At 35.3% G+C, this 20,246-nt stretch overlaps 1 long non-coding RNA gene across 1 annotated transcript; it reads left to right on the top strand.

Annotated features, from left to right (window-relative positions):
* The first annotated feature begins 10,071 nt into the window (after positions 1-10,071).
* Positions 10,072-14,595, top strand: LOC135157698 (uncharacterized). The gene is made up of 3 exons (XR_010296664.1): positions 10,072-10,526; positions 11,203-11,469; positions 11,860-14,595. It is a non-coding gene; the product is annotated as an uncharacterized LOC135157698 (long non-coding RNA).
* The last annotated feature ends 5,651 nt before the right edge of the window (positions 14,596-20,246 follow it).

The raw sequence follows: 20,246 nt of genomic DNA, 5'->3' as shown, positions 1-20,246 counted from the left end.
GGAAATTGAACATTCTGAACATTTTTTTGTGATCATGAACTAGATTCGAACCTACCTAAACCATTAATGCGAGCGCGAGCTGAAAGTTTTTGATTTTCCAACCTAAAAACTAGACATTCGTAACACTTTTTCAAATCATGAACAGAATAGGAATTCAACTAAATAATAGATGAGAGCGCAAGCTGAAAGTTTTTTTGATTTTCCAACCTAAAAACTGGACATTCTTAACAGCTTTATAAAAATCATGAACAGGATATGAATCAACAGTTAATGCAAGCGTGAAGCGCGAGATGATATTTTGTTGTTTTCCTACCTAAAAACTGGACATTCTTAGCACGTAATAATGAACGGAATAGGAATCTAAACAATCAATGCGAGCGCGAAGCGCGAGCTGAAAGTTTTTTATTTTCCAACCTAAAAACTGGACAATCGTAACACTTTTTCAAATCATGAACAGGATAGGAATTTGACTAAACAATATTAGATTCGAGCGTGAAGTGTGTGCTGAAGATATGTTATTTCCGGCCTAAAAATTGGTATTATTAGCATATTTTAAAATCAAGGACAGGGTAGCTATCTAACTAAATTTTAATTAATGTGAGCGCAAGGTGTATCCTGATTTTTTTTCCGACCAAAAAAGTCATCTTCTTTTCACCTTATAGCAATAAACAGGATAGTATCTGACTAAACCATATTACTGATGCGAGCGCAAAGCGCGATATGATTTTTTTCAAGATTTAAACCTACAAATTATGAAAAAGATGGATATATTCCTAAATAAATGATTTGATTTTATATATTTCGATCTAAAAAGTGAAAAAAATTTAAGCACGTTTTGAAATAAAGACTGAGATGGCTGTGTATTAATGCAAAGCGCGAGCGATTTTTTTTTTCTATACTATGAATGACCTGAAAATTTTCTTTTTTCTAATTATCCCCCTCCCATCATTTAATTTACTTCCTCGTCCTATCTTTTTTCTTATTTTTCTCCTCACCTTCCTATTTTGCGCCGCCAATAGGGGGCGGGCCGCCGCTTCGCCCCCTTGATCTACCTATGATGACCCCGGCCTCCCGCGGTATGAATTTTGTGTAAAAATGGAATATAAAAGTCTCGTCAATAGAGTATTTAAAAACAAATTTTGGGGGATTAAACATAGTTAAAATTCACTGTGAAGGATTAATCATAACTCATGAAAACTATTCTTTGTACTGAATACGCGAACAATGAAAATATTTTTATATTCCAAGTCAAGTAAATTTGTAATAAAGGGAAAATGAATTGGTTTAACAAAGGTATGTTTTTACTGGGTATGGAACATTCTCGTCTACCATCTATGCACTAAGTATCCAGAGGCGATTTTTTTTTCATCATTTTTATTAGTTATGAAATTGACAATGGCCATCGATGTCATCACTCTTTGGCTGGCATATAGGGCTATATGCGAGTTCGAGAATAGTCGGGCCAGTATGCCATTTCTTTTCCTATCCAAGTTCTTAACAAAACTATCTGTTTATATATATTTCGAAATTCGAGGATACATGTGTATAATTTCGATTTTGAATTATGTATTTTTTCCATAATAAAATACCACAAATAGTAGGGGGGACATTTGATATTATGTCCCCCTTCCAAAATGGTAGGGGGGACACGGCCCCCCTGTCCCCCTGGGATTTCCGCCCATGGATACAATGTATAAAGGAGAGGATCAGACGGTAGTGGGAACAAAAAGAAAATTGGCATGAAACTGTTTTAATATTGTCTCATACCGTAGGGCTTGCTTACAAAAAAAATATATAAATGCTGAATCGAGTCTTTTTTTCAGTAATATTTTAAACATGTATTTAGCTATTGTGTTTTGTGTTTTTGTTTTTGTGTTATTGGATGTGCAAATAGCATCAACAAGATAGAACGTTGGTATATCAAGCTTTGTGATAAACATAGACGCAAGTTTGGAAGCTGTATCTGCAAGAAGCCTTTTGAGCTATTTCCTTTTCCATCAGAAATAAAGATCCTGATGGTCGACGCAGGTGGACCAAGCTGGTAAATAAAAAAACTAAAGGTGGCCATAATAGGAAGCCGAATTACCAAGAAAGAATATGTTCGCAACACTTCAAAGAGGGGGAACCAACGACATCATGGTCAGATCCTACTAAGAAGCTAGGTTATAGTTCATCAGGTAATTCCTCTGCTAAACCAGCTCGTAGTGCTCCACGAGAAAGGGCAGAATACATTTTAATAGTCCAGTCAATCTAGCCAGAATAGGGGGGTAACCCACCACTAATTGCATCACGAGATATTCCACTGAAATGCTTTCTAGGAAGGTCCCCTAAACAACTTACTAAAAGTCCCAAGAAATCCCAGCAGTGGAATATATGACATTTGCATATTATGCAAATTAGTCATGAAAAATTAGAAAAAGAAGGGAAATTATTCAAAGATTACAAATTAAATGTAAAAAACAATTTAATTTGAAAGGAAATTCATGATGAATAACTGAATTCAATGTTTTCAATCAAAAGTGAAAAAAAATCTACCTCATTTGCATATTATGCAAATAAGCATCCTTATATGGAAAAAAATTTAAGATATTGTGATTTTTCTCATATAGACTGCTTGAAAACATTTCATTAATGTTGACATTGATATGCTACTATATCATAAATTCATAATTCATCCCAATGCCTGAAAATTAATTTGCATATTATGCAAATTAGCCATTTAAAAATAGAAAATGAGGAAATTAATCCAAAGACTAGAAATTAAATGTCCACAGCAAGTAATTTTGAACAAAAGTTCATGATGAATAAATAAGTTCAATGTCTTTATTTAAAAAAGCTAGCAAATCTGCCTCATTTGCATATTATGCAAATAAGTATCATTATATGGAGAATGTCAAGAAATTTTGATTTTTATCACATTGACTGCAGTGAAAACATTTCAGTTTTTCAAATTAATATGCTGAGCACTATCACTAAGCATTCAAATCTATCCTAATGGCCCGAATTTACAAAGGTCGACTAAAGTTATACCGGGGTATAAAACGTGTCATTTGACGTCATTTTAATCCATGGACTAAAGTTAGCACCTAGGGGCTAACTTTTGCGATTCACAAAGGTGGACTAAATTATACCGGGGTATAAAACGCGTCATTTGACGTCACGATTTAGTCAGCTCTTATGGGGTTGACTAAATCGGTGGGTTAAAGTTAGTTCACGATTTTAACCAATAAGAGAGCAGCATTGCGATTGCCGAAAAGTTTGCCGCAATAATTTTTTTTTTTGGACAGAGACCAGATTCGGTGTGATCGGCTTATTTAAAGCTTCAATTTCACGACTTCGAGCGAGATTGTAAGTAAATTATATAATTTATTGGAGCTATCATAACGGAGCCTTCAGTTCCATCTGTAACTATTATTGATAGCTTTAACTTTCCAAAAAAGTATACTCCAAAACTTGATATGGTATCTGAATCATTGTTATCGTCGCGTCTCTAAGCTGGTCAGTCCCAGCCTTGTATTTGTGTGTGTGTTCATATCAGATGAACATTGCAGTGCAGTGCGAGATGCAATTAACGTGCAGGTGGTCTATTAGTCCAGTAGATATGTGAAAAAGATGCTCGAATCTGGCAGAAAGTGTGAAATTTGGCATACAGGGGTATTTTTGGGCGCTGATTTCAAAAATTGCCGGTGTAGCGGCGGATTCGGTTCCACCGGCGGATACCGTATCCGCCGGCAGATATCGTTCTTAATGGCCGATATCGTTTTTAATCGGAACCATATCCGCCGGGTTTGACGCGGCTTGATGTTTGCAGATTTGGTTCCTCGGCGGATTTGGTTCTATTGACGATACGTGTAATATTTATTTGGACAGACGTCCAACCTCGGTAGCGCGCGCATGCGCGGCTCTGGCAATGTCGTTACCAATGGGGGGAGGGGATTTTCGTCCGCCTTTAGACTTTTAGTGAATTTTTATTCAGGGGCGGATCCATACAGCTTTTGACGAAGGGCTCGATGGGGGTGAGGGAATAGGAGAAACAATGACTCGATATATCATGTATACATAGACCTGGCACATGCGCCAAAACTTTGCTATTTATTATTATCAGATTTTGATGATGTCACATCCCCATTTTCCGTTTTCTTATGTTATCACACAAAACCATATTTTTTTTCATTTATTTCATATTTGTGTGAATTATATGTCTCCCTTATAATGAAATAAGTTGCAGCAATAAATATCTAATGCACTAAATCAGTTGTCAATCCAAATTTTCTAGTTCTTGGAGGAAAAAATTTGAATAAACCTAATTTCATATAATAAATTACAAAAGAACAAGTGGAGATGTGACATCATCAGTCCACCTAATGGATATTCATGACGTAACAGGCGGGGGGGGGGAGTTGCCCCCTGGCGGATTTCACCAGGAATAAAAGAAAAACGGTAAAGAAAAAAAAAGGAGGGAGGAAGAAAGGGAAAGGGGAATGAGGGGAAAAGGAAAGGAAAAAGTGAAAAGAAAACGAAGAAAAAAACCCTTTTTAATGGAAAAGGAAGGAAATCGGGAAAATGAACGAAAGAAGAACATTTGAGAAAGAACAAATCATTCCAAAACAGGCATATGTAATACAATAGCACGATGGGAAATAAATAAAAAAATGACAAAATGGCAAACAATAGCGCGAAACGAAGGTAAAACGCAATTAGTCAAAAGCTAATTTTTGGAAAACAAAGAAAAGAGACAAGAAAAAAAAAATAACACGACCGGGCTTCCGATGATTGAAATTAAAGAGCGGGAAGAAAGATGGAGTGCATACAACATTGTGCTATAAGCTAGCTAAATTTTATGTAAATAAGCTACCGGGGCTTTGCCCCAGACCCCACACAGTAGGGGCTCTTCATTTATACTGAACCTCAAATTGCTCTATAACGCTTCCCGTTCACAATCACGTTCAATTATTGCACATGCGCCGGGGGGGGGGGGGGGGGGGTCTTGGTTCCACACCCAAGATAAATAAAATAAATTAAAGGAAACGAGGTATAATGAAATGAATGGAAACAATGAAATTTGTTATTTGCTGAATCTAATGGAAAAATCAATTACATAATTAGAATTTAATTTCAAAAGGCATTTTTTCCAGCTCGATCGCTTTGCGACTTTTTACAGATTTTTCCCACATTACTATGTTTTGCCCCTCAAAATATTTGGTTCATTACGCAACTGGGTTGAATAAATGTGTTGTGTAAAAGCTATATCGTGTACATGCCCGCGATTTGATTAAAATAGCGGCAATCTGCGAGGTTTAAATGGCTTTGATATCAAGAAATTCCGGACCCCAACCGCACAGCACTGCGTATGGAAGGGTTGGGCTATGGTCCCAAAAAGTTCTACAAACAAGAACAAAAAGAAAGGAGGAAAGAAAAGCAAAGGAAAAGTGTAGAATATGATTTTATTTACTGAATATAATGCCAAAAAATAGCTCAAAGTTAGATTCTTCTTTGTGTGCAGTATGTGAATTTTGTTTCATTTATTATAAAGTGCGTAGAGAAACTTTCAGTTTTATGCGCTATATAAGGGAAGTATTATTAGTAGTATTATCATGAAAAGGTGATTTTTTTCTCGCTGGCTTCGTTCGGGACTTATATAAAGCAGCTTTTTAGCTCATGTGCTATACTGCGCCCCTCGTTTTTTTTTTACACTTCACGCTACTGCCGCAGAATCCTGTTCACAGTGGCCTTCAGACCACCAAAAAAAAAAGGAATCTAAAGAGAGAAGAGTGAAAATATTATTCTCTTCGCTTCGCTCACTTTTTTTTAAAGATAAATTATGCCCGATACGCTGCAATATCTGGCCTTTTCAAAATAGTCGCCTCATTACACAAAAATTTTGGCTCTTGCCCCCCCCCCCTGCTACGCCGCTGACTCAAGAGCCCTTCTCTACACATGCCCATCATCCCTCCTCAGCACGTCCCCATACCAACGCACGACGTTCGCCTTTGCCAACTGGTCCTTCGCTTCTTCCAACCCTAACATCTTCATCAAGTCCTCAGTCTTCTTCCTGTCCATCAACTTCATCCCACATCACTCTCACCTTTGCTCTCTCCTTGCCCTCCTTAAGATCCCAATCTTATTTTTGTTCAAACACATGTCTCATTCCCATATAACATCACCGATCTTACACAACTCTTATACACCATTCCTTTCATATTCAAAGGAATTCTTTTCCCACATAGCAGCTCTCCACATTCCCTAAACTTAACTCACGCAAACTTTGCTCTAGCTGTCACAGATGCCTCACACCCACCACACCATAAATGATCATGAAAAATACATTTCCTTAAAAAAAAAGGAGAGATTTGGATCCCTCAATATCGCCTGTACTTCTGTTGCGCGTGCATGCATGACGTGTGAACGTGATGAATGAAGGATATCGCGATAGCGCAAGAACGATATCTTCCGAAGGGAGTGGCCTTTTTTGGTACTGAATCCGCCGGAGGAGAACCATATCCGCCGGCGGATTTGGTGCCTAGAACAGTATCTGCCAGGCGCAGGATCCGCCGGTACACCGGCCCCAAGCGATCTGACCGTTGGGTCGGCCGCCATTTTGAAATCCAAGATGGCCACCATGAAAAATCATTAAATGTCAATTTCTTGAGTTTTACATGACATGTGATACTGAAATTTGGCATATAAGGGCATTTTGAGGCACTGATTTCAAATATTGTCGGCCCCCAGCAATTCGACCATTTGGTCGGCGGCAAAATGGCCGCCATCTTGAAATCCAAGATGGCCGCCATGATATATTATTGCAATCATTTTCTCGAGTTTTATATGATCTGCGGTATTGAAATTTGGCATATAGGCTTAATTTGTGGTGCTGATTTCAAATATTGCCGGCCCCAAGTGATTTGGCCTTCGGGTCGGCCGCCATTTTGAAATCCAAGATGGCCACCATGAAAAATCATTAAATGTCAATTTCTTGAATTTTACATGACATGTGACACTGAAATTTGGCATATAAGGGCATTTTGAGGCACTGATTTCAAATATTGCCAGCCCCAGCCATTTGACCACTTGGTCGGCGGCTAAATGGCCGCCATTTTGAAATCCAAGATGGCCACCATGAAAAATCATTAAATGTCATTTTCTTGAGTTTTAAATAATTTGAGGCACTTAATTTTAGACAAACAGGCAGGTTTCAGAATAATGCTCCAATAATTGCGATATTTTATTACAAATCGACATGAAGAAAACTGCTCCAGACTTGGAGTACTGATGGTTATATAGTGGCATGATGATGATGATGATGATAATAATACATATTTTATTGTTCAAAATAGAATTCAGTAACAGAAATGCTCCGAAAATTTATTTTGCCCATACCCTGTAGATCGAGAGCCCAGCAACAACTTAGCAGCGCCACATCAGACGTTGCTCTATCCCTTAAAAAGGGAAGTTTACCCCGGAGAAAAGTTTGTTGTAAAAACACAAGAAAATATGATATAAAAAATATATTGGTAAATCCATCAAAGATATTAGAATTTTAAGTTTTTTATTTGTGACGTCATATACTGTACGAGCAGCTGCCCCATTATGTTGTGTGATATAAAATGCATAAATGGTTCATCATGGGTATTTTTTTTCTTTCTGGAGCGGGTGTGAAATGATTTGTGTGTTGATATACTGAGGGTTTAATAAAAAAACATTTTCATTTTTTAGGAGGCTACATTTCATTGATTTTTGTACTATAGGAAACATGGGGGAACTGCTTGCATCTGACGTCACAAATACACCAAATGAAATTCCAATAGCTTTTTAAATATTTGATGGAATTTCCTCAAACCTTCAATACTTTTTTCATTATTTATTATGTTATTGTTTCAATTAACTTTTTGTCAGGGTGAACTTCCCCTTTAATTCGTTGACCGCCAAACAGGGTAGAAGCAACTCCTCTCTTTTAACATCTTTTGGTCTGATGCTGTCGGAGCTTGATCTCCCGATTGTGAGGCGAACATGCTCACATTGTCAGATAGTCGAACACACGATGGTTATCAATTAAATCGTTCCAAAGTAATTCCTGGAGATCTGTCTAGCATATAAATGATTGATAGCAATAATAAATGGATTACCATCAGTTATACTATACATGAATTTTGATTCATGCTATCATATTGTACTTATTTTCCCCCACAATAATCAATATTTAGAACTAAGCTAGGTAATCATGTCCTTTGTGTCATGATTGCTCAAATGGGAATTTAAAATGGCATATAAAGTGTGTTATGTGTCATATGTTCATTATCTATCCATGTTTAAAATTAACATACAATACAAGTTTTTGCTTCATAATACCAATTTACAGTGTCACAGGTAATGTAGAATTCAGGAAAACATTTTTGAAAGATATTTCGTAGTAGCCATCTTAGATTTCAAAGTGGCGGTCATTTTCAGCTGACCCGGTGGATCAATTACTAGGGCAGCAATATTCTAAAACCAGCAGGCCAAAACCTGCCTGTGTGTCTAAAATGCAGTGCCTCAAATCATTTAAAACTCAAGAAAATTATTTTAATGAATTTTCATGACAGTCGAGCCTCTCTAGATTTCAAGATGGTGGCCATTTTGCAGCATATCTATTGGACAGATTACTGGGGGGAAATTTCAATACCCGAAGATGCCAAATTTCAAAATAATACCTACGTTATAATTAGGATACTTGACTTTTTGTAATGATTTTTGTTACGGCAGCCATCTTGGATTTAAAGATGGCTGCCATTTTGCAGCTGAGGTATCACGGGCCTAAAACATTTCCCATAGACTCGTGTGTTAAAGAGGCGCTCTAAAAAAAATAAGGATGAAATTCGAGAATTGAATGTTTACTACCTGTCTAGTGGATATGATATATGTCTGACATTCTATATCTGACCAGAAAAGGGTACCTTGACCAGCTCATTTTAAAAATAAATCGGCATTTATAAAGACTACACCTGACAGGATCAAATTCATCACTTGAGACAGTACAATGGCAATACTTCTCCCGCCAGTATAAAAATAATTCCAAAGTGGTGATATATCTTTCCAATTTGAAAAAAGGAAGATTATCAATCATATTCATTAATTTTTGGCAATCAGCAATATCAAAATTAAAAATTGAGAATTAAATGGGTTGGCTCGAATGAATATCTTTGGCCCGTATAACCCTGACTCAGGGGATCAGATAGCTGAGGGGCCAGCAATATTTGAAATAAGCTCCCCACACTACTTCTATATGTCAAAGTGCAATACCGCAGATCTTATAAAACTCAACGAAATAATTGCAATATTTCTATGGCAGCCAGCTTCGAATTCAAGATGATGGCCATTTTTCCGCCGACCAATTGTCAGATTGCTTGGAGCCAGCAATTTTTTTAATGAACTCACCCAAATACCGATATACTACAAATTTCAGTGGCACATACTATGTAAAATTCAAGAAAATTAGTTCAATGATTTTTCATGGAGGCCATCTTGGATTTCGAATGGCGGCTGAACCGATGGTCAGATCGCTTGAGGCCGGCAATATTGGAAATCAGCACCGCGAATTAAGCCAATATGCCAAATTTCAGTGTCACATATAATGTAAAACTCAAGAAAATGACAATTAATGATTTTTCATGGCTGCCATCTTGGATTTCAAGATGGCGGCCATTTTGCCGCCGACTAAATGGTCAAATTGCTGGGAGCCGGCAATATTTGAAATCAGTGCCTCAAAATTCCCCTATATGCCAAATTTCAGTGTCACAAGCCATGTAAAACTCAAGAAATTGACATTTAATGATTTTTCATCTTGGCCATTTTTTGTCACATAACCGCTCCACTATATGTGGACATGATTGAATGGTCGATACTAGTAATTACCAGGCAGTGATTTTCGTGTGTTTTTCATTGAATTTTTGTTGTCTACAATACCCCTGCCAACACAAGTACTACTGGATCTTAGCATCTAATTTTGTCTGAAGGAGAGCAGCAATGTTTAATGAGACTTTGATGAAGATTCATGAAAATGTTTTATTCGAAAGTCACAAGCAATAATCTCTTTTTGTGTAAACAAAGTTCCTTAAAGTGCCTTCCTTATTAAAGCCAATTGAAAGTGATTCAGTTAATTAATTTTCATAGAAGCATCTATAAGACGTGTATGATTTGATCAATGATGAATAATGATCAGCAACAATTAGCAGTTTTTTTTTAACTTTTACAAGTAGGCCAATAGAAAAGCTACTCGTACATGACAATTAGAATTTTTTATCTCCCTATCTTTTTTAAGGATTTCTGTAGAATCTTTGTCATTCTGTTCCTCATTTTAAACACTTTTGAATTAAATGTAATTCAAAGAATAAACTACCCATTCATGGTAACTCTTCAACACAATCTTTCAACTTCCATGCAGATTCAGCAACACCACTGCATGGAATAAGAGACAGTAAGATTTCATTTGAATGCTACGAGGATGAACCTTTCAGAGTCGGGTACCACCAGAGAGGAACGACACATTGCCTGTTAGTTACAGGTTTTGACAGGATTTTGTTTTTATGCCATTGGTGATTTTGCATGTGCCAACTATATAGCAGAAGGTAGTGGGGGGGGGGGGTTCAAATTATGTTCTATGAAAGCGATTCTCCAGGCCAAAAATAATAAGATATTGATAAAGAAATATCTGACTAGCAAAAACCATCAAAATTGGATGGAGAATTATGAACTTATTCAATTTTAAAGTTTTACATTATTTGGGGGAAACGGTTCTGTGTATCCTCATGAATATGCAATATTCATATCCCCACTTGTTCTCTTGTTGTTAGTGATATGAAATTATAATCGTTCTTTTTTTTCCTCCAGGAATGTAAAAATGGGGTTGACTGCAGATTATATATTTATGATAGTTATCGCAAGTTCAGAATAATGTAAAGATCAAGGATTAGGAAGTATCTAGTCATGAAATTAGGTTTTATGTTTTGCTTGGCATGCAGATTTTCCATTAAATAATTGTCGCCAGAGCAAATAAGGAACCCTTGTACACTCACGTATGAAAATTGGAAAAGTTTCATTTAATAACTTGAGAAAAGGAAAAGTGTGGATGTGACATCTACATGACTAAATGCACATGCTTTACAGAAATAATTAGCTTTCATATCAATAAATCAATTACATAACATCACTTATCAATCATAACTAAAGGTACCTTTTAGAATATGCATGCAGAAGAAGCAACTATATCACAGTCATCCGTGTGCAGAATCATCAACGATTTTTCTGAGGCAATAGCAAGAAGTAACAGACAGTTAATGAACGAGAAATTGAAACCACCCAGCGACAATTTGATGATTGCTGCATGTTTCCAAGAGTCTTAGGTGATATCGATTGGGGCCATGTCTACATCAGGAGTCCTGGTGGGGAACAAGCCCTGTACTTAACAGGAAGAACAGGTCCTCTGTAAATGTATAGGTTGGTATATTCACTCAGTTTTCAATTTGATATTCTCTGTATTCAACACCTACTAGAGGTATGTGATAATGAAAAAAAATATATTGTCTCCTACATACTGTATTTCATCCCTTTTCATTCTTGCTGTTAGTCAAATTTTCTTGTAATTTTATACTCTTGATATGTGCAATAAGACAATTTTAAAGAGTTCACTGAAGGAGACAAAAATACTGAGATAATCTGCTAACTTTCCTATTGCAGGAGAAATGAAAAATTGAAAAAAGTGCATTTTGCTTATTCCGGTAATGGAGATATTATGAGGTAATTGTTTAATCAATGAAGATATATTTCCAGAAAGAATACCGAAGAGCACATTTTCTAATATATATTTTGTTTTGATCCTCATTGCAGGTATCCGTTGCTCCCCTCTTTGATGAATTCCTGCCAGCATTCTGTTGTCAATAAAAAAGGACGGTGTGTTACGGGTATTAAGCATTCCATTGGATTATTTATGCATAAAAGTGGATACTTGTGATAAAAAATGGTAGCTTAGTTGATAGGATGTTTTCATGCATTCCAGTTTATTATTAGTGATCAAATGACCATCTTGCTTTTTAAAACCAAAATTCACAATATTTTTCTTGTTTGAAAAAACGTTTGGGACTTCTGGGAATTCCAGGATATAAATGACACACATGGTGGGCTAATGTATAAGCAGGGACGTGAGAGGTATAAGCAACATTTTTCTCATGCTTAACTAAGTTTGGCATGAGATGGACTTGGTAATTCTTATGATTCGTGTCTATTGTATACCCATTTTTTTTTAATCAACAATCAATGTTTGAAGCCTCATGATTTTAATTTCAAAACCTCTTTGTTCATTAAACGGTCATTTTTCTTAGCGTATGCAGCTCCATAATTTATCAAATTTAAATTATATAATATCATTTTTGCTGAATATCTTTTTTCTTTCCACCTATTTCCATAGGCACTAAGTTACATTTTTGTAGTAAGCACTATATACATTGCAAGCTATTATCATTTGTTTAATATTACTATTTTATGATAGAATCATTATTTAATTTCTTTCAGAAATATATTTGACGTATTACTTGTGATATTCATGCTCTAGCTGTAGAGCTTAATACCTTTCATTAAACTTTTTTTTATCCATTATATATCTATTCTTATTCAGAGTTTTTGATGCATTGTTAAGAAAACGTAAACAGTCAATTCAATCTTCGTATCATTATGTAAAGAATTTCAATCTACTCTAAAAAATAATGTACGAAATAAACTGCTCTGTCTACTACACATGTACGGTTACACTTCGTAATTCCGAAGGTTCGTAATTCCGAAGGTTCTTTATTCCGAAGGTTCGTAATTCCGAAACACGCAAATTGCCTATACCTCGATGTTCGTTAATCCGAAAACGTAAAAGGGTTCGTTAATCCGAACATTTGTGGCGTTATTCCGAAGGTTCGTTATTCCGAAGGTTCGATAATCCGAAAACGAAATAAGGTTCGATGTTCCGAAGGTTCGTTAATCCGAAAACGAAATAAGGTTCGTTGTTCCGAAGGTTCGTTAATCCGAATACGAAATAAGGTTCGCTGTTCCGAAGGTTCGTTAGTCCGAAAACGAAATATGGTTAGTTTATCATTTAGTTTTCGGACTAACGAACCTTCGGAATTACGAACCTCATTTCTTTTTCGGATTAACGAACCTTCGGAATTACGAACCTCACTTCGTTTTCGGACTAACGAACCTTCGGAATTACGAAACTCATTTCGTTTTCGGACTAACGAACCTTCGGAATTACGAACCTTCGGTAATACGAACCTTCGGAATAACGAACCTTCGGAATATCCGAACCTTCGGAATAACGAAGCTTCGGAATTACGAATGTATGCGCACATGTACATATAAGTTTTGATTTTAAAGGTCAAGCCTTCTCCAAAAAAAAAATATATTTGAATAAATATAAAAAAAAAACTTGCATAATGCTGAAAATTTCATCAAAATCGGTTGTAAAATAGGAACGTTATGACATTTTTGGGTTTGGCTTATTTTGCACAACACAGTTATGTGCACAACTCAGTGACATGCAAATGAGACAGTCAATGATGTCGGTTGTAAAATAGGAACGTTATGACATTTTTGGGTTTTAACAATATCAGACATAGTGGTAGGATGTTGTTATTTAGGAACTGGATACGGTCAAATATTTTGTTCATCGGTGATCTGGTATCTAAGAATACCTTTCTTACTGTAAATGAGTTAAAAGAAAAGTTCGTCAATCTTGATGGACAATAGTTGTCAGAATATGCAGTTTGTATAATGTCAATACCAAAAATATGGAGAGAACAACTAAAAGAAAATAACCTTGCTTTGTTTAGAAAATTTAAATATTCAATTTAGAATAATGAGTCCTGTATGCCATCTATAGATACATTGCTTAATTGTAACTCTAGAGTAAAACAAATTTATCAAGAGATGTTGCAATTAAATGTTGAAAGATCAAGGGCCGCATTATTTTGGATGAAGAAAATATGAATTCTTGGTTGTTTACATGGACACTGAAACTCAAAAGTATTCAAGATAATACCATAGCCCATTTTAATTTCAATCTTATGTATAATTTATTACCTACTCTCTGTAACTTAAAAAATGGAATTTAAGAAACACAGATATTTGTAGTGAGTGCACTAAGTTGAGTGATTTATTACATTTGTTTTGGTTCTGTACAGAGGTTGATAAGCTTCGGAAATACGTCGAAGCACTCATAAGAAAATGTCTAATTCAAAATTTTCGTTTGTAGCCTCAGCATATTGTTTACGGTCTAAGAAAATAATAAGGAAAATAAATAAATTTAATGTTGAATTATGCATTATAATCTATTTACAAATGTTACAAGATAACATTAGTTACAATGAAAAAGATGAAGTTTTATGATTTGAAAATTATGTTCATATATGTTCTGGAAAAATATATGATAATGAGAGAGGTAAACGAAAGGAAAATTTGGATATGAATATGAGCAAATGGAGTTTAATACTGAATAACTTGTAAAACTGTTGTTTGTGTACATTATATGTGTGTATATTTTTATTTAAATAAAGAAGACCAGTACTGGTTAAAAAAAAGTCACATTTGAAACCGAATTTGCCGCCAATATTCACTTTATTACCCTTTAAACTGAGTCTGTGACATTGAAAATACCCATTTTCCAAATGTGATGCGTGCTCACTCATCCATAAATAAACAAATTGATTTCCTTTTGGCACAGAATTTGCACATACGTTGGTAAACATTACTGACAAATGACATTGCTAAAGGTAGCCTTGAAAAAAGCTCAACCATATTGAATAAGGGGTTACTTATTCTTAAACATATGGACCCATAATGTACAAAAGTCTATGAGAGAGGAAGTCAAAATTGTAACAAATATGAATTGAGGGTTTGTTTCATGGACGGTTTTTGTTACTTCTGCCAACAGTTATTTCATGAAACTTCACACATGGCTTCAGAGTAAGACTATCCAAAAGGCGCGCCAACTAAAATCACCATTCGATACGGTACAGAATGAGGCCAAGGCCTTGAACTTTCTTCTCATTTGCATAATTTTCGAATATTGTGTGCTCACTGATGCATTAAACATCGGGATTTTCATAAAAATCAAATCAAATGAATTATTCAAGGAGGTTTGTGACAGCTATCCATAGTTACAAATTGCATTTTTTCCAATAACTTAAAAAAGAGCTAATCACATTCCACATGTTCATTCAAGCGTGAATGTTTAATTAAACGTCTTTGAATCATTGAAGCATGTTAATTTAGATTTAGATTTTTAGATTTAGATTTATTCATTTTCCGTTCACAAAGCACAACAAAATCAAACAATACATAGTCAAATATGAAGTACAACATCAATCGGAGTAAGGTATAAACAATGAGAACTAATGCGAACTAAAGTAACTTTGACTATAATGACTATATAAAACAGAACGGAGGGGCTTGCCAAGAAAAGCAAAGCTTGTATGAGAGGCAAGCCCCCGTAACATTACAAAACTATAATATAAAGGAGAGACGGGAGACAGTTTAAAGGGAGGCTATACAAAATATCAAAGGTAACAACGAAAGAGTAACACAAATTAGAATAATTGATAATAGTAATAATAATAATTAAAAATAATAACAATATGGTTACAATATTTGTGATAATGAGGGAGGAACTGAGAAGGAAATGTAAGGAAAGAGGGGGGGGGTGCAGGTACAATTGGAGGTGCAAAGAGGAGCATGGCAGGTGCGGGAAAAGGTCGGCAGGCAAGTTGTATCCTGGGAGGTTAAGAAAAAAGTTTTTGTTGTATATAGTTTTGGTTATATGGTAGATTGACTTGTTTGTGTAAAGTATTGGCTAATAAGCATCTTTTTAAGGTTATGTTTAAAAACTGCGATGCTTGGGGATTCCTTAAAGGCGTCGGGCAAGGAATTCCAATATACGGGACCAGAAAAGACAAAATAATTTTTTGCTAGTAAAGTTCGGGTTGGAGGTAGGTGATATGAGTTTCGTTGTCTTGTAGGATAATCGTGTACAGAGGAGTTTTTGCAGAACATAATTGAAAAAATTGCGGGGAGATCATCTTTATTTAGTTTGTACATAAATTGGCCGAGTTGGAACAAATATGTATCATTAACTTTAAGGATTTTATTTTCAAAAAATCATTTATCTGTGTGACATCTGAAATGTGTATGAAATATTATCCTAGTGCTTTTTTCTGTAACAAAAGTATCCTATGTAATTGTGTTTGGATTGCACAACCCCATGCCAAAATACCGTAATTAATGTATGGTAATATTAAGGTGTGATATAGTGTAAGTAGTGTACGAGATGGAAGAAAAATTTTGAGCTTGTTGATAATTCCAATATTTCTTGAAATTGTTTTGCATATATTGTCGATGTGTGGTTTCCATGATAATTTATTATCAATAAGTACACCCAAGAATTTTGTTTCAGAAACATTTTCAAGGACAGTATTATCAAACATGAGATTGTCGGGCAAACTATTTATTCTATTACTAAATAGCATGTAATTGGTCTTTTGTAAGTTAAGTGAGAGTTTATTTGCCTTGATCCATTCAGTCACATGCATGAGTTCAGAGTTAACAATCCTAATAAGTTGGTTTATGTTATCATGAGAAAAGAAAATGTTGGAATCATCAGCAAAGAGTATGAATGAAAGTAAATTTGAAGTTTTGTGGATGTCATTAATGTAAGTGATAAAAAGAAGAGGGCCGACTAAGCCACCCTGTGGTACCCCGCATGTAATTGGAAGGTTGGATGAATTGTGATTGTTTATTGATACAAACTGAGTCCTATCTGTAAGGTAGCTCTTGAACCACTCCAAGGCCTTCCCCCTAATACCGTAATGAGATAGTTTATACAAAAGAATTTCGTGTTTAATGGTATCGAAGGCCTTGGAGAAGTCCAGGAAAATACCCACAGTGTGACAACCTTTGTCAGTGGAAGTAGTGATTTTGTTAATGAAAGATAAAATTGCATGCGAGGTGCTGTGATTTTCGCGAAACCCAAATTGAAAGTCCGAAAAGATATAGCTATTTTTAAAGAACGTACTAGTTCGTGTATGGACAAGTTTTTCAAGAATTTTTGATAACGAGGTGAGCAATGATATGGGACGGTAGTTGGAGACGAGCTGATTATCTCCTTTTTTAAAAAGAGGGACTACTTTTGCGATTTTCATAAGACTGGGTATCCTTCCTGTTTTCAAAGAAATATTAAATATATGCACCAAAGGATCGACGATAGCCAAAATAATTTTCTTAAGTAGGAGGTTGGAAATACCGTCAAACCGTCATGAACATAACGAAAAAATTGAGAAAAGATCATTTTCAGTTACCAAAATGAAACAATACTTGCCTATGATATTTGAAAATCGTAATTTTTGTTTTCAATTAATGTTCATTGAACCGTTAAATGATGAATGCTGTTGAAGAAAAAAAAAATGTCATTACATTCTATCATTTTTATTGATAGAAGTGGGGTAAAAATTCAATTATAGCAAATTTGGACTTAAGTTTATTCAACCGTGAAATTTAGCCAAAAAATTCTATCGTCTTTTAGAAAGAACCTTTTACAAGCCTTCTGACTATTTTTCATGATGAGAATGTGGAATTAGTTCCAATGAAATGGAATCAAAGTCATGATATTTGGCATGTGACTTTTGAAAAGTGACATGTTTGCCTTTTGACGGTGCTCACTGAAGCATGACGGAAAATACGTCCATAACATTTACTCAGAGGGTAGCGTATAAAATTATCTACACGCTCATGTAAAAATATACTAAAAACCCGCATTGGTTCGGAAATTATTGATGTTTGTTTAAGGGGGGACTTACTTTTTTTGTTGTGTATAGATAATTTCGCACCTGAATATTCCAAACATGTAACAATTAGCATGGGTCCATGTGCTTGATTTTTTGCTAGAGAGCTTCATACTGCACCTAAATGGATGTTAAGAAATGCGTATTCAAAAGAATTTGGCATTTTTAGACCCCACGAGATCACAACAATAATAGTTTAAAGCTTTAGTCAAAATCCATGACAATGTCATCAAATCTCTCAATGTTATATTAATAATTGTATCCTTAAGATGGATAATCTATTTATATTGCTATTGTTTGCTTTTTTAAGTCTAACAGCACTCAGTTCTTAGAAATTGCGCGAAAGATAACAAAAACTCAACCTCAAAAATGTGATATTTCAATAACAAACTTGAAAAGTACAACAAATGCTGCACTTTATTAAAAACCCATGTAATTTTTACCAAACTTTGCAAAGTTGTAGAGGATGGTATACCTAAGAGGTGCAAACATTGAAAAATATGGGTTCATGTGCTTGTTTCCAAACTATCAGTACTTTGATTGGAAAAAAATGTGCTTTTTAAAACAGCCGAAAACGCGCCAAAAGCTTTGTATCTATGTGAGGAAAAATTCCAAACAACTTTGCCATATTTCCAAACTCGGGGTCATATTCGTCATACTTTGCAGCACTACAGAGTAAAGTATTTTGAAATAGAGGTAATTAAAAATGGTCCACGGAATAATTCCAGTTTACTAGCTTCATAAGATAACACATTGGATCTGCAGTTACTGCAGATAAGGAGAAAAATCAGCTCACATCTACAGCTGATTAATAATCTGTTCATCCATTGTGACGTCAGCGCGCAGAGTGTAAATATGCGCAGATCATTATGCGCACAAACATAACTGTGCAACGTCCTTAGATTATACAATTGCCCCCGTCCCCCCGTCCGTCCGTCCGTCCGTCCGTCCCCCACTTCGTTTCTGCGCAATGCCTCTAAAAATATTAAATAGTCTAAAAAAAATTGATGTGTAGGTAGATGACACCAAAATTCAGGCTAAGTTCGAATTTGGAGTCCGCAGGTCAAAGGACACAGCTAATTAAATATGCGAGTTGGTTTCCACATGATAAATTATGGAATAATCAACAGAAACAAAAAATGGTGTGTAGGTAGATGCCACCAAAGTACAGGCTAAGTTCGAATTTGGAGTCCGCAGGTCAAAGGCCACAGCTAATTAAATATGCGAGTTGGTTTCCACATGATAAATTATGGAATAATCAACAGATTGAAAAAAAAAATTGTGTGTAGGTAGATGCCACCAAAATACAGGCTAAGTTCGAATTCAGAGTCCGCAGGTCACATGTCATACCTCATTATATATGTGAATTGGTCTAAATTTGTTTACTATATATATATATATATATATATATATATATATATATTTATGCATATTTGTTTTTGCACGATGTTAAGTTCAGTCATATTGAATTGATTTCTGTTCGCGTCCTTTGGACACGTCAAATTTCTAGTTTTTACATATTTGACAATAAGGACTAATTTGTCTGAACCATACAATATTTAACCTTGCTAATTCCACATGTTTAAGGACGAATTATTTAGTTTTTACTGGAAAATAAGGAGAAAATTCGAATATTTCTTAAAATGCAATACAAACAAATAGTGGATGACGCCACCAGCCCCCTCATTTGCATACCGACCAGGAAAATAGGTGCAAAAAACCAGGGCTGTCCCAATAAAGGATCATGAAAATGTTGTAGATATTATTTGGAACCATCAATGATACAATATAATATAATGCTAACCAGATTTCACAAAATCAAAACAATAGTAAGAAAATGTGGAGATGTTTGAGAGAACTTGTGCCCAAGTCATTACCTATTTCTCCCAACACCATAAACGTAGATGGAACAGATGTGTCGGGCAATGCAAATATTGCTGAAGCATTTAATGAATTTTTCATTTCAAATGCTACTAATATTACTAAGGACCTGCAAAGGGATACATCTCAACAGAGAGTTCAAGTAGAAGATGACACAAATGTTGGTTCAATTCACTCTCAATTTGAGCTAGAGTTGATTACTAGAGATTTTGTTTTGAAACAGATTGATAATCTGAGTATAGATAAATCAACTGGGGAAGATCATGTCAGCTGCAAACTTTTAAAGATGACAAAAAATGTTATCGCAGAGTCCCTTTGTGATATTATTAACAAATCCCTTACTACTGGAGTTGTTCCTCGTGAATGGAAAAAAGGCTCGGGTAGTACCAATATTTAAATCTGGTGATATGTCTTCGTTGAATAATTACCGCCCAATTTCTATATTACCAATCGTGAGTAAAATTTTAGAAAGGGCTGTTCTTCCAACAGCTAAGTGAATTCTTGGACGTGAATAATTTA

Source organism: Lytechinus pictus, unplaced genomic scaffold, assembly GCF_037042905.1.
Source record: "Lytechinus pictus isolate F3 Inbred unplaced genomic scaffold, Lp3.0 scaffold_19, whole genome shotgun sequence".
Classification (NCBI taxonomy): Eukaryota; Metazoa; Echinodermata; class Echinoidea; order Temnopleuroida; family Toxopneustidae; genus Lytechinus; species Lytechinus pictus.
The sequence above is the reverse complement of the archived record's forward strand: the minus strand, read 5'-3'. Positions and strand labels throughout refer to the sequence as shown.